Source organism: Miscanthus floridulus, chromosome 14 (genome assembly GCF_019320115.1).
Source record: "Miscanthus floridulus cultivar M001 chromosome 14, ASM1932011v1, whole genome shotgun sequence".
NCBI lineage: Eukaryota > Viridiplantae > Streptophyta > Magnoliopsida > Poales > Poaceae > Miscanthus > Miscanthus floridulus.
In genome coordinates, this window is record NC_089593.1 from 23439401 (window position 1) to 23452466 (window position 13066).

General features: G+C 51.2%; 1 pseudogene; it reads right to left on the minus strand.

Annotated features, from left to right (window-relative positions):
* Positions 1-2805: 2805 nt before the first annotated feature.
* LOC136506160 (wall-associated receptor kinase 3-like) lies at positions 2806-5106 on the minus strand (annotated as a pseudogene).
* Positions 5107-13066: the final 7960 nt, after the last annotated feature.

Consider the following 13066-nt stretch of genomic DNA (forward strand, 5'->3'; position numbering starts at 1 on the left):
GAAATTAAAAGATGATCACTGCAGTGGTGATAAAAAGATGGAAAATATTTGGTTTTCAAGATTCGAACTTGAGACCTCAACGTTCTCAAGACCTCACCACATGTGACTATATGGTTGACGTTATTCTTTTAACTACACATTTTTAAATCTTATATCTATATTTGACACTCTAAACAATCTTAAATGAAAAGGTTGTTATCTATAAAGTTATAGATCTCGTCGAATACTATAACTTTGATGTTAACTTTGTTTCCATTCGACATTGTTAATCGTGTAAATTCTGATCTGAGAACTTATATTGAATATTTAGACTTATAAATCATCTGTAATTAAAAAGTTGACAACTATAAAGTTTTAGATCTCTTTAAAATCTATAATCTTGCTATCAAGTTAATCTTAATCCGATCTCATATGAAAAAGTTATCTTTTTTGTTGCAAAACAGCTACCGGTGTCTGACAGTGATACTCTATAACTGTTGGTTCCAATACAACCAGCAGGTGACAGGCCGATAGTGAATATTAGTTCTGTAGTAGTGTAGCTTTATGCTTTTTGAAGTGTTTAGGCTACTTTAGATTACAAATAGCACTTGCTCTAGGCTTAGGCTTAGTGCTTAGTGAGGTTTTGCATACCTCCTTACTACCGATGCTTGCGTGTACCAAATAGCAGTGGCGAATCTAGGATTTTGTCTAAGGGTATGCCGCCCAAAAATTTTCTATACAATTCAGTAAATCTATTTCAGCAATTCGGTAATAATTATAAAATTGACAACATGATTCGATATATATGGACTAAATAACATAATAAGGCTTCAATTCATGGATCAAGTTTAAACCATCCCCTAAGTATAGTATAAATAGTTCAAAAGCCATATTGATAATTGAAATAAGGCATAAAAGAGAACCGAAAACTTACAATGCTATTCTTGTGACTATTTTATTCGACGCTTTCGAAGGGACATAAATGTCTTGATTATATCATCTTCATCAACTTCAAATAAAATACCCCGCTCAATCAATGGCGGATCTGCCACCGGGGGGGCTCAAGCCCCCTACCATGGCTACACCTATGGAGCCCCCCTCAGCCCCCAAGAATTTTTGGACAGTGGACTGGCAATGGAGGAAGAAAAGAAAGGGCAGGAGACTTGAAATACGATGCATCAGGTGTTTCTCCATGTCTTTGTTTCTCCCCACCCAAATAGGCCCAGTAAGGCAGTAACATCAATAGGCCAAGTGGGCCGTGGGCCTTTCTCCTTTCCCCGTTTACCGTTTTCAATTGTATTCTTTTACTTCTTATGAAATATGATGCACTTTCAATTATTTATCAAAGTTATTGTGTTATAAAATGCTTAAAACTGCTATATGTTAGTTATGTATGGGACACAACTGAGTTATAAGTTGGTCTTGCTCTCTTCAGTCCAGCCCCCCTATATATTTTTTCTGGATCTACCACTGCACTCAATCAAGATGGCTAGACAACAATCATAAAAAAGACTCTCTCCCATCTTATTTCTTAACTTTGTTTTTACAATAACCATTGCAGAAAATACCCTTTCAACACTTGTCGTTGCCATAGGTAGAGGCAATACCAATTTGAGGAGCTCATAAACCATATCATATACTTTGTGCCTCTTTGTTTCAACAAGCTTAACTGAGAGATCAACAATATTGTCTAGACCTTTGAAGCTATCATCATGTCTCATGTCATCAATATAATTATGTAGCTGCAGTTCAAGTTTGAGCGATTAGAAATAACAGCGGCTGCCGCTGCCTTCTTCTTTGCTTCATGCTTCTGAAAAAGAGATGCAATGTCCCCGTTTCTCTCCATAACTGCATAAATATTACAAAGAACACAGTGCCAAATAATTAAATAAATTGCGTTTGCACGATTGAACACTCACATGCAATTATGGATCACTCACATGATACGAGTACTAAACAAAAGATCAATCTTTATCGACTCTAATGTTGGGACAAATCCTCGACCTTACTGCGTGATGGATGATTTTATGATTTTAGCGCTAAGTAATTAGCAATTAAAGTACATATGAATTTTCTACAAAAAACCAAAAACAAGGATTGAATCTTACTTGAACGGCTGAACAATTCTGATCACAAATGCCGGTGCGGTCGTAGGGCAGAACGGGACGAGGTTAGGAGGACGACTGGACAATGACGGGCCGCGGGCAACAGCCGACGGTGGCTGACGGCGTGAGTGATCCAGGCGCGCAGCCACGCAGGACGCGTGAATCGTGATGAAGATGATTAGATGAACGAAGTATACGGCGGCGCTGTCTCGATCCGTATTGGGCTATTGGCGTCACCGTCGTTGGCCACATGGGCCGCATGCCCGCATGGGCCTGATGCTCGCTCGCGGCCTGCCTCTCGCTCGTGCTCAACGCTGGGACGCTCGGCCTCAGCTCTCAGGTACGCAGTACGCAGCAGATGAGTGTTTTTTCTTTTATATATATATATATAAATATGTATATATACGTTCTTATTTGCCAGAATCGCAGGGTATGCCAGTGCCAAATAGTCTGAGGGGTTTGTAACCTTACAAGATCACGCCAACCACGTTTCCGGGATTTTAGATAGGCTCCACTACCATTTAAATAGGCTCCACCGGTTGCATTGCATTTCAGCATCAAAGACTCCTCCATCTTGTGTCAACTAAATAAAATATATGCTCCATCCTACGTTTTTCTTTTCGAATTGCTTCATCCTACGTTTTTCTCTTTGAATTGCTCCATCTTACGTTAGATAGAAAATCCAGTAATTAATCTGCCTTTCTTCTGCTCTGCATATATGCCACGATGCATATCTAATGGTTGAGATCAGAAGGACATGTGCCATTGAGGGTAAAGTTTACTTTCTCATTAATCTGATAGTGATAGCGGTACCGGTACTCTGGGCCACTCTTAATTTTGCGTACTGCTGCTGCTGCTGCAAGCGTGGCATCTGATCCTATGGAGTTTGTCGGCGACCTCCTTCATGGTTGGCCTCTCATCGGCGACCATGCTGAGGCACCGCATCAGCAGCTCCGTGGCCTCGTCCAGCACCTCCGCTCCGACCTCCTCCATGACCTGCGGGTCCATGATCTCCCGTGCCGTCCCGCCTGCGCCGCCGTGATGAAGCAGAAAGCGAGGCCGCCTTCCTCTTCCTCTTCCTCGTCCTCCACCGGGACGAACGCCTTCCTCCCGGTGAGGAGCTCCAGCACGACCACCGCGAAGCTGTACACGTCGCTCTTGCTAGTGAGCTGGCTCGTCAGCAGGTACTCCGGGTCCAGGTACCCGAGGGTGCCCTGGACCAGCGTGGCCACCGCCGCCTCGCCCGCCGGGGCCAGCCTCGACGTGCCGAAGTCGGACACCTTCGCCGCGAGGCCGCCGTCGAGGAGGATGTTTGCGGACTTGACGTCGCGGTGGAGGATCGGCGGCGACGCCGACGAGTGCATGTACGCGAGCGCGTCCGCGGACTCGGCCGCGATGCGGAGGCGCGCGCCCGGTGGCAGCTGCACCTTGGCCTCGCCGCCGCCGTGGATGTAGCCGTGGAGGCTGCCGTTGGGGACGTACTCATAGACCAGAATGAGCACCTCGACCTCGAGGCAGCAGCCGAGCAGCTTGACCACGTTCCGGTGGTTGATCTGGGAGAGGATCAGCATCTCCCTGGCGAACTCCTTGACCTGCTTCGCGTCGACGACCCTCGACTTCTTCACGGCCACGGCGGAGCCGTCGGCGAGGACGCCCTTGTACACCACGCCGTGCCCTCCGCGGCCGAGGACCCGCGCCTCCGCGAAGAGCCGTTGGTGGCCCGGCCGATCTCCTCCTCGGAGAAGATCCTGAACGCCACGCCGGAGCTGGCCAGCGAGCCCAGCTGCTGCTGCAGGAGGACGCCGCCGTTCTGCTCGAAGAACCGCAGCTTCGCGTGGAGCAGGCGCCGCTTCTGAACCCACAGGTGCGACGAGAAGCTCGCCAGCAGTAGCAGCAGCAACACGCCCGCGCTGACACCCGTGACGATCTTCAGTGGCAAACCGAAGCCCTGTAGAGTGGCGTTCCCACTGGATCCCTTGGGGCACGTGCAGAGGAAGCTGCCCGGCGTGTTGACACACACGCCGTAGCACGGGAACTCGTCCCCGTGCCGGCACTCGTCGACGTCCGTGCAGCCGTCGGTCACGTACGGGTTGCCCTGGTACCCGGCGGTGCAGTTGCAGACGTACCCGGGGCCGTTGCTGGACTCGAGGCAGAAGCTGTGCGCGCTGCGGCACGCGTACGTGTCGCCGTCCCGCGCCGCGGCGGCGCAGCTCGGGGCGTCCCTGATGGCCCAGTCCAGGACGACGGGCACGGCGAAGTCGCCGGTGCGGTTGAAGTGCGAGCCGGCGAGCCAGAACCACATCGCGTCCACCATGAACGCGTAGGAGCAAGCGGTGGAGTTGGCCAGGAACGTCGCCTCCTGCTCTCTCCCCCGGCCGCCGCCGCGGCGCCGGCGGTCGAAGCTGCCGAGGTAGGGGCGGTAGGAGTTGAGGCCGAGCGGGATGTTGCTCTGGCAGCAGCCGTCGTCGCCGCGGCACGATCCCGGCAGCGCGCGGTCCGAGGGCCGGCACACGGACATGCACCCCGTGACGTAGTACCCGTCGCCGTCGTTGAAGTAGGCGAGGCCGGGGCAGCCGATGGACACGAACTTGCTCTTCATCGACGAGAAGAGGAACGCTCTGCCGTTGAGCGCCATGGGGTGCTCACGCAGGCTGACGACGCGGCCGTCGGGGTCCCCCGGGCGGTCGTAGCACGCGCGGCTCGCGTTGAGGAGCACGGTGGCCTCGGCCATCGCCAGCGAGATGGCCGCGACCTCGTGGCCGTAGCCGGCCACGGTGAGCCGCGGCCGGCGTCCGCGGCCGCTGGCGGCGGCGTCGCACTGGAGCCGGAAGCCCCCCGTGGTCGAGCCGCGGTGGCAGCCCGCGCCGATGCCGAACGGGTAAGGGACGGTCACGTTGCCGCACTGCTGACGGCATCCCCTCGCCGCCGGCTGCTGCGACGCTGCAGGTAGAAGTGGCAGAAGCACTGCTGCCAGTGGCAGCCATGGTAGCAGCCTCAACACTCCGACTGCTTACACCGCCATTCCTGCAGCTATAGTTTTCCAAACGTGCCGGCACGGCACTAGCCCGCCACGGCACGGCATGTCTGGGCACGGCTGATAAACCGTGCCGTGCCGTGCCACCGTGCCCGACTCCAGACCCAGGCACGGCACTATCATTCCTGGAGCGTGCTGTGTCGTGCCGTGCCGACTTCAGACTCAGTGTGCCCGTGCCGGCTCAGGCACTAAACTGGCAAAACCTCTCAATAAACTCAGCACAGCAATTCAAAAAGATCTAAAATGACTAAGTTCACAAAAGATTAAAAACAGATCAGAACACAGCACAGCAAAGAACACAAACTTTTGAAACTAAAACTAATTTAAGTAGGAGTTGTGCAATGGCTGCCTCATTAAAAATCTGTTTAGGTAAAACTCACCCTTGTGAGAAACCCTAAACAGAAAAAGAGTACAGTCAGCTCCTAGATTAATTGTTCATTACATCCATCACCACAAGTCTAAATCTTAGTTATTACAGAACCATTACATAAATGAGAAGTGGACTAGTCGACGTCAAGATAAAGACCAGCAAAGGCTTCTTCCAGCTCCTTGTCCTCCACCATGTGCTGCAGTCTTGTCTCAGTATTCTCCCAATCCTTGATGCAGGTAAGTGCCTCTACAGTTTTAGAGTTCAGCCTCCGCCTCAGAGTTCAGCTTCTGCCGCCGCTCCTCGATGATCTTGCTAGTTAAGGTAAAAGTAGACTCTGAAGAAATAGTTGACACAGGCACTGTCAAAATATCTTTAGCAAGAACAGAAAGTACTAAATAAGTAAGCTTGTGCTCATGACACCACTGCATGATGTCAAACTCATCATCCAACAGGCTTACTGTGTCACAGTCCAGGTAGGATGCACGCTTACTAGAGTTAGAACTAGCAGTTGCTGCCTGCAGCAAGGAAGTGGCAGAAACACTTCTAGAATGATCAAGACTAGAAGGGAGGGAAGAACAGCCAGCTCCAACATCCAACTCATCATCATCATAAATTTCAGCCCAAGCTGTTCTTTTCTTACCGGACAGGGATGGAAGAACAACCCTTTTCAGCCTATTAAAGCCATACATTACATCATACATGTTATACATTTAAACAGAAAAGCTCTGGTGTCTAGCAACTTATTAGTGTAGTCAATATTAAAAAGAGAATGTAACTTCCTAAGCACTTTGGTAAATCCCTTAATTTTAGCTCTTGGATCCAATATGAATGCAATAGAATAAAGATCAGGTATGTTCTTCAAGTACTTATTGTATTTGTCAATCATAGGTTGGATAACAGATCTTAGATGTTCATCATGTTGATACCTATGTAGGTGTATAGCAATCTTAACAAGATGATGAATCATAAGTGGAGAAGTGGGATAGTAAAGACCAGACAAATCAATAGTTGAGTCATAGAACAGTTCAAGAAATTCTAAGATTTTATTTGCCATAGCCCAGTGATCATCAGTCAAAAGGAAACCACTACCTGAACCTCTAGGGTAATTGGCCTCAATAAAAGTACTGAAAGTACTCTTGTGAGGCAGCAAGTGCTTAAGCATTGGTAGGTAGAGTTTTATCTAACATCCATGTCTAATCCAAACTTCCTAGGTCTAACACCACTAGCAATGCAATAACTCTTGTATGCAGCAATTCTTTGATTAGAGGAGTTCATAAAAGAGATTGCTGTTCAAAAATCATCAATGAGAGGATTCACAGCAGCCAGTGCTTCTTTCACAATTAGGTTAATAATATGACAAGCACATCGTTGATGCAAAAATAGATCAGAACCCAAATATTCTATAAGTATATGTTTCAGTTTATCCATAGCATTTTTATTTGCAGATGCATTATCTAAAGTTACAGAAAAAACCTTGTTAAGTATACCATACTCAGCAAGGACAGATGCAACACGCTCAGCAATGTTCTCAGCATTATGGGACACATCAATCAACCTTAAACCAAGTACCCTTTTCTCTAATTGCCAATCAGCATTAATGAAATGAGCCACAACAGATAAATAATCTTCTTTAGCCTTTTCAGACCATATATCAGAGGTAATAGCGACAGATGAAAAAGCATTATCCTTTAAATAGACCATCAGTTTATCACGTTTCTCATTGTAGTATTTAAACAGATCTCTACCAGTGGTTTGCTTAGAGACAGGTGAAAAATTAGGGTTATGAGCAGTTTTAATATAATCTTTAAATGCCTCAGTTTCACCAATCATAAGAGGTAGGTCCAATCTAGCAAGCATACGAATAAGTTCAACATGAGCTACCTCAGCACTGTACTCCCAATGATGAACAGAATCATCAAAATTAAAAGCAATATGAGTCTGAGTCATGCCTCGGGTCTTCTCAAGTTTCTTAGGACACTTAGCAAGATGTCGAGTAAGATGCCCAGTGCCATGAGCAGAATAAGCAGAGTAGCACTTATGGCAATGAAGGCAAGTGGCAGCAAACCTGATCTTTCTACCTTTCTTAGTTTTGTAGTGCTTCTCAAAGTCCTCCCAGACAACAGACGTGGAAGGACGATTAGAACCGACAGGGCTAACCTCGCTCTGGCCACCATCAGCATCAGCCACGTCGACTGGGGGGTCGTAGTCATTGACGAAAAGGGGATCAGCAGTAGAATGGCCGAAGAGCACAGCAGTGTCCTCGCGGACATCATCGTCCTCATCATCTCCGGCCATCCCGCACATACGTAGCTCGTTGTTCTGGGAGTGGTCAAACTCCCTGTCGTTGTGTCGCACGGCGCCTGGGGCCGTCTCTGCCGTCTTCGATTCCTCGATGGCTGCCACAATCAATAGATAAAAGCAGGGTTAGGTTGGGGATTAGGGTTAGGGTTTACCCTTACCTCTATGGCCGGAGCCCCATAAACGACGATGATGAGACGAACCAATTGCACACCCTCGGTACCTCAACGGAGATTGGAGCCCCGGAGGTGGCGGCAGCCAGCGATGTGGACGACGGACAGATGATGGAGATGCAGCGAGGATGCCGAGAACGAGGCTCAATCAACGTTCAGGGATGAAGAATAAGGGAACAGATGGAGATTGAGGGCGGGAACCACCGGATCTGAGGGAGAAGAGGGAGATTGAGGGCGGATAGGGAGAAGAGGGAACCACCGGATCTGAGGGAGAAGAGGGAGATTGAGGGCGGAGAGGGAGAAGAGGGAACCACCGACCACCGGAACTGACTCCTTACCCACCGGAAGACTCCATGGTGACAGAATGAGCTAGGGTTTGGAAAGGCTCCGAGCTCTATGGCCGGAGCACCGGAGACGCCGAAGAGGTCAACGACGCAAAGATCTAGCCCCCTGGTACCTTGATGGCCTCGCCTTGGCAAAAGGCCTATGAAAACAAATAAATCAAACCATTAAAACAGGCTTATAAGTCTCAAAACAACCGGATCTGAGAGAGATTATGGGTGCAACCCACTTACCGGAGCCCTAGAGGTGCCGGTGGCCGACGAGGTTGACGATGGAGAGGAGACTCTGATGTGGCCAAGATGCGGAGGACGAGGCTCAATCGACGTTCAGGGATGAAGATGAGTGGCAAAGATGGCCATGTCGTGTGCCCGTGCCGGCCACCAGTGGCTCAACCAGCCACCGGAGGGCGAGAAAAAAGAGAGAGAGGCTAGGGTTTCCAACGGCAGGAGAGAGGAGAGTGACGAGAGAATGAGCTAGGGTTCTAGCGTCGAGGGAGCAGCCACGACGGGGAGGATTATATAGCCCTCCTGCCCCCACGGGAGGATCCGATGGCTAGGAGCGGGGGGAGGGGATCAACGGCAGGTAGGCACCTGTGCCACCCCCGTGCTGCCCGTTGGAGCAGGCCATGCTCGTGCCGGCACTACGGGCCGGTGTGTAGGCCTAGGCACGGGCACGGTGGCAGGCCAGGCCAGGCACGGGCACAGGCCAAGCCATGCTGCACCGGGCCAGTGCCGTGTTTTTCGCACTGGGCCCGTGTCGGCTCAGCGGGCCTAGCCCGTTTGGAAATCTATACCTGCAGCTCTTGGCCCTCGGCCCTTGACCCTATTCGCTTGTCTCATGATCCACTTTTCAGCTTGTTTTTTAGTTGGAATAGTATTTTCTTCTCACGACAAATCAACCAAAACAGTAAGCGAACAGGCCCTCAGTCTCATGCGGATTGATTGGTCGGCAACGACAATGAAAGATCTACTCCTAGTCCTAGGCCAGGCCAAATTATGTTGCACCAACTATGGGGGTACGACCCCGGAAACCCACGGTAGACCACATGGGCTATGCCCCCAGGGGCGGCCCAGCCCACAAGATGAAGCCTTGCGGGGCATGATTCTGCTCGGCGCCTCCCGCAAGACATGAGGAAGATATTCTAAAGATATTACGATATCTGTTAGGATACGTATGATGCCATGACTCTTGTAATCTGTTATTACTTTCCGGTTATCTCTCAGATCTAACCGACTTGTAACCTTGCCCCCCGAACTATATAAGGCGGGCAGGGACCCCCTCCAAAATCATGGCATATCATACGATAGCTAATACAAACCAACAGACCATAGGAGTAAGGTATTATGTCGTACTGATGGCCTGAACCTGTATAACTCGTGTGTCTCTGTTGCCTTCTTGTTCTTGATTACACGCTCCTCTACCGATCAATCTACCTTTGTGGGATACCCTTGGAGGACTGTCGATGATATTATGTCGACAGTTGGCGTGCCAGGTAGGGGTGTGCGTGCTATTTCCTTGTCGAATAAGATGGCTTTTTCCGCAGGCACTTTGTCCCTCCTACAACCCGGCCAGATCTTCACGGTCAGATCCATCACATGGGTCATCAACGCTGACGGGGTCGAAGAGCTCCTCGAGCCGGTGCAGATCCATTCTGCGCTGACCACCCTCGCACCTACGACTGCCGATCTGATCTTGGAACTACTTCCGAGGTCATCCTCATCAGCTACTCACCACTCGCTTCCTCGTTACCAGAGGAGGCATGTCAATAACAACGATCTGATCGAGTCCACTGATCGGGTCGGCCTAAAGATCACAGATTGCCTCTCTATTGCTGAGTCGGCTCTGGACACCCTTGTTCAGCGCTGACCACCTTCTGATCCCGATCTGTCGAAAGCTGCTCGGCAAGCTTCAGGGGCCATAGCCCTGCCCTTTAGGCTCACCAACACCACTGCTATATATCAAGATGCCCTAAGGGGCAAATTCGCCGACCAGATCACCGACCAGCTCCCGCTGATCATCAACATGCTGCACGCCAGCCGAGGTCCCAAAACGTCCCTCCAAACCATCCTAGAGGAAAATCTAGACTCTGAATCACAAGGCTCCATGGAGACCCTCGTAGAGACCTTCACCGAGCAACCCCCTCTCCCGCCTTTCTAGGGTGGCACGATCTTCAACGTCAGCATTGACAACCCTCCTCGGAACGGCGAAACCGATGAGGAATGCGCCGCTCGTGAAAATAGGAACATCAACCGTGCGCAACACCATGATAATGAGCGCGCCCTTGCGATGGTCGAGGCCGCTCGTGATAAACAGTTTGACTCGCAAGGAAGGCCGCTCCATCGCAACCTCGATGATGAGTTCCTCCACGTTGATGGCCACAACGTCTTCAAGACTCTGAGCGCCAATCTGGCGGTGGCCGCCAATGAGCTCGCATGCCTCCTGCAGATGCCCGAGCTTGCCAAGGTCGCCGCTATGCTAAAAGCGGCGCATTGTCAATTTAATGAGATCTGAGAGGATCAGAGACCTTCATGCTCCACGAGCATGATTTGCCGATCAGCTGTGCCTAGATCCAATCGCCGCCCCAGTCAAAGCCATTTTGCCGACCAGTCAGTACCTCTCCAGGGAGAAGCCAGAGGCCACCGCTCCAAGCACCATCGCCAGCCCGACCAAGAGGTCGAACAGGATGCTCGAGTGCACCTTAGTAACCTCCGGGATGCACGACAGCATATCGATCAACGTCGCTTCGGCTACCATGAAGAAGAAGTACGTCGCCACCAAGAGTACGAGCAAGAGTACGGTAATCCGGACTCAGCTCTAGAGCTGATCGCCGCCGGCAATGCTGCAGACAACGGCGCCGACAACCTAGAAGGGCCCCCAGCGTTCACCAGGGCGCTCAGAACACTCCAGTGGCCCCGTGGTTTCAAAGTCACCGGGGTCGAGCCCTATGAAGGAAGGATGAACCCAACTCAGTGGCTGTAGGCTTATGCCACGGCCATCCGTGCCGTTAGAGGAGACACCAACGTTATGGCAAATTATCTCCCTATCATGCTCACGCCAGCCGCCATGAGCTAGTTCATAAGCCTTGCCCTGGACTCCATCGGATCTTAGGAAGAGCTGAAGAAAGTCTTCATCGACAACTATATGGCTACATGTAGGTAGCCGAGCACCAAGCACGATCTCAACCGCATCGCCCAAAAGCCGTCTGAGCTCCTCCGCAGCTACATCAGACGCTTTTCTGAGCCGAGGAACTCTATTCCCAACATCACAGAAGCTAAGGTCATCAACGCCTTCGTCCAAGGACTTCATCCTCGTGAGCTCCATTCCAAGTTCAACCGAAAGCCACCTACAGGCATCGGCGAGATGATCACGACCGCCAACTAGTACGCTGACGCCGAGGAAGCCGAGGTGCGTTTTAATGAAGATACGGGCACTAATCGCCTGCCTCGCCGCTACGACGACCGCACAGACAACCGATGGCACAATGACTGCCGCTACGACGACCGCAGTTTCCACCGGGACAACGGACGTGATTGGCCAGAAGGGTTCAAGCCTGGTTAGAATCGCCGCCGCTGACTAGACCACTTCATTGCCAACGTCAATGAGCCGCGAGCCAAGCGTAACTACAATGAGCAGTACAAGAAGATCCATGATGGCCCGTGCCCCCTGCACAAGAACGCCAAACACAAGATGAAAGACTGCCTTGGTTTGGCCAAGGAGTTCTAGGAAGTACGACGACGACGCTAATGGTGGGAACGGAGGCCGCCAACCACCTGGGGGTAATAACAATGCCTTCCAGGACCATGACAAGGTGGTCGCCACCATCTTTGGGGGCCTTGCCTCCAATGAGAGCAGAAGAGAGCAGAAGCTCGCCGCCTGACGGGTGCTCATCGTCGCTTCAGAGGAAACCACCATCAACCCTAGCTATCGCCCATGGTCTGAAGTCCCCATCACCTTCAGCAGGGACGACCAGTGGGCGGACATACCCTATACAGGGCGTTTTCCCCTCGTCCTCGATGCGACTGTCTAGAAGGTCCTCTTCAGAAAAGTCCTTGTCGATGGTGGGAGCGCTTTGAATCTACTCTTCGCCGGGGCCCTAAGGGAGCTGGGCCTCGAGGTAATAGATCTCACGCCCTCATACTCCTCCTTCTAGGGCGTGGTACCTGGCAGGGCATCCAAACCGCTTGGAGAGATTACCCTACCAGTACAGTTCAGCACAGCAAGCAACTACCGTGTCGAGCATATCAACTTCTACGTCGCCGACTTCGACACCGCTTACCACGCCATACTTGGTCGGCTGGCTCTGGCCAAGTTCATGTCCATTCCGCACTACGTGTATCTAGTGTTAAAGATGCCTTCGCCCGCAGGGGTCCTGTCTCTATGGGCCAACCTCTCTATCACTTACGCCTACGAGACAGAGAGTCTCGCCCTAGCCGAAGCCACCGACCTCTCCATCTAGATGGCTAGCATGGTCGCCGAAGCCAAGATGGCGTCCGCTGATGACATGGAGATTCCAGAGCCTCCCAGCGCCTCCGCCAAGTCCAAGGAAGTCAAGGAGGTCAGCCTCGGCCTCGCCGACCACTCCAAGACTGCGAGGGTCGGGGCTCATCTTGACCCCAAATAGGAAAGCACGCTCGTCTCCTTCCTACGTGCCAACACCGATGTGTTTGCTTGGAAACCTGCAGACATGCCAGGGGTACCGCGGGAGAAGATCGAGCACTCCTTGAATGTCTCGCCGACCGCTAAACCGATCAAGCAAAAACTTCGC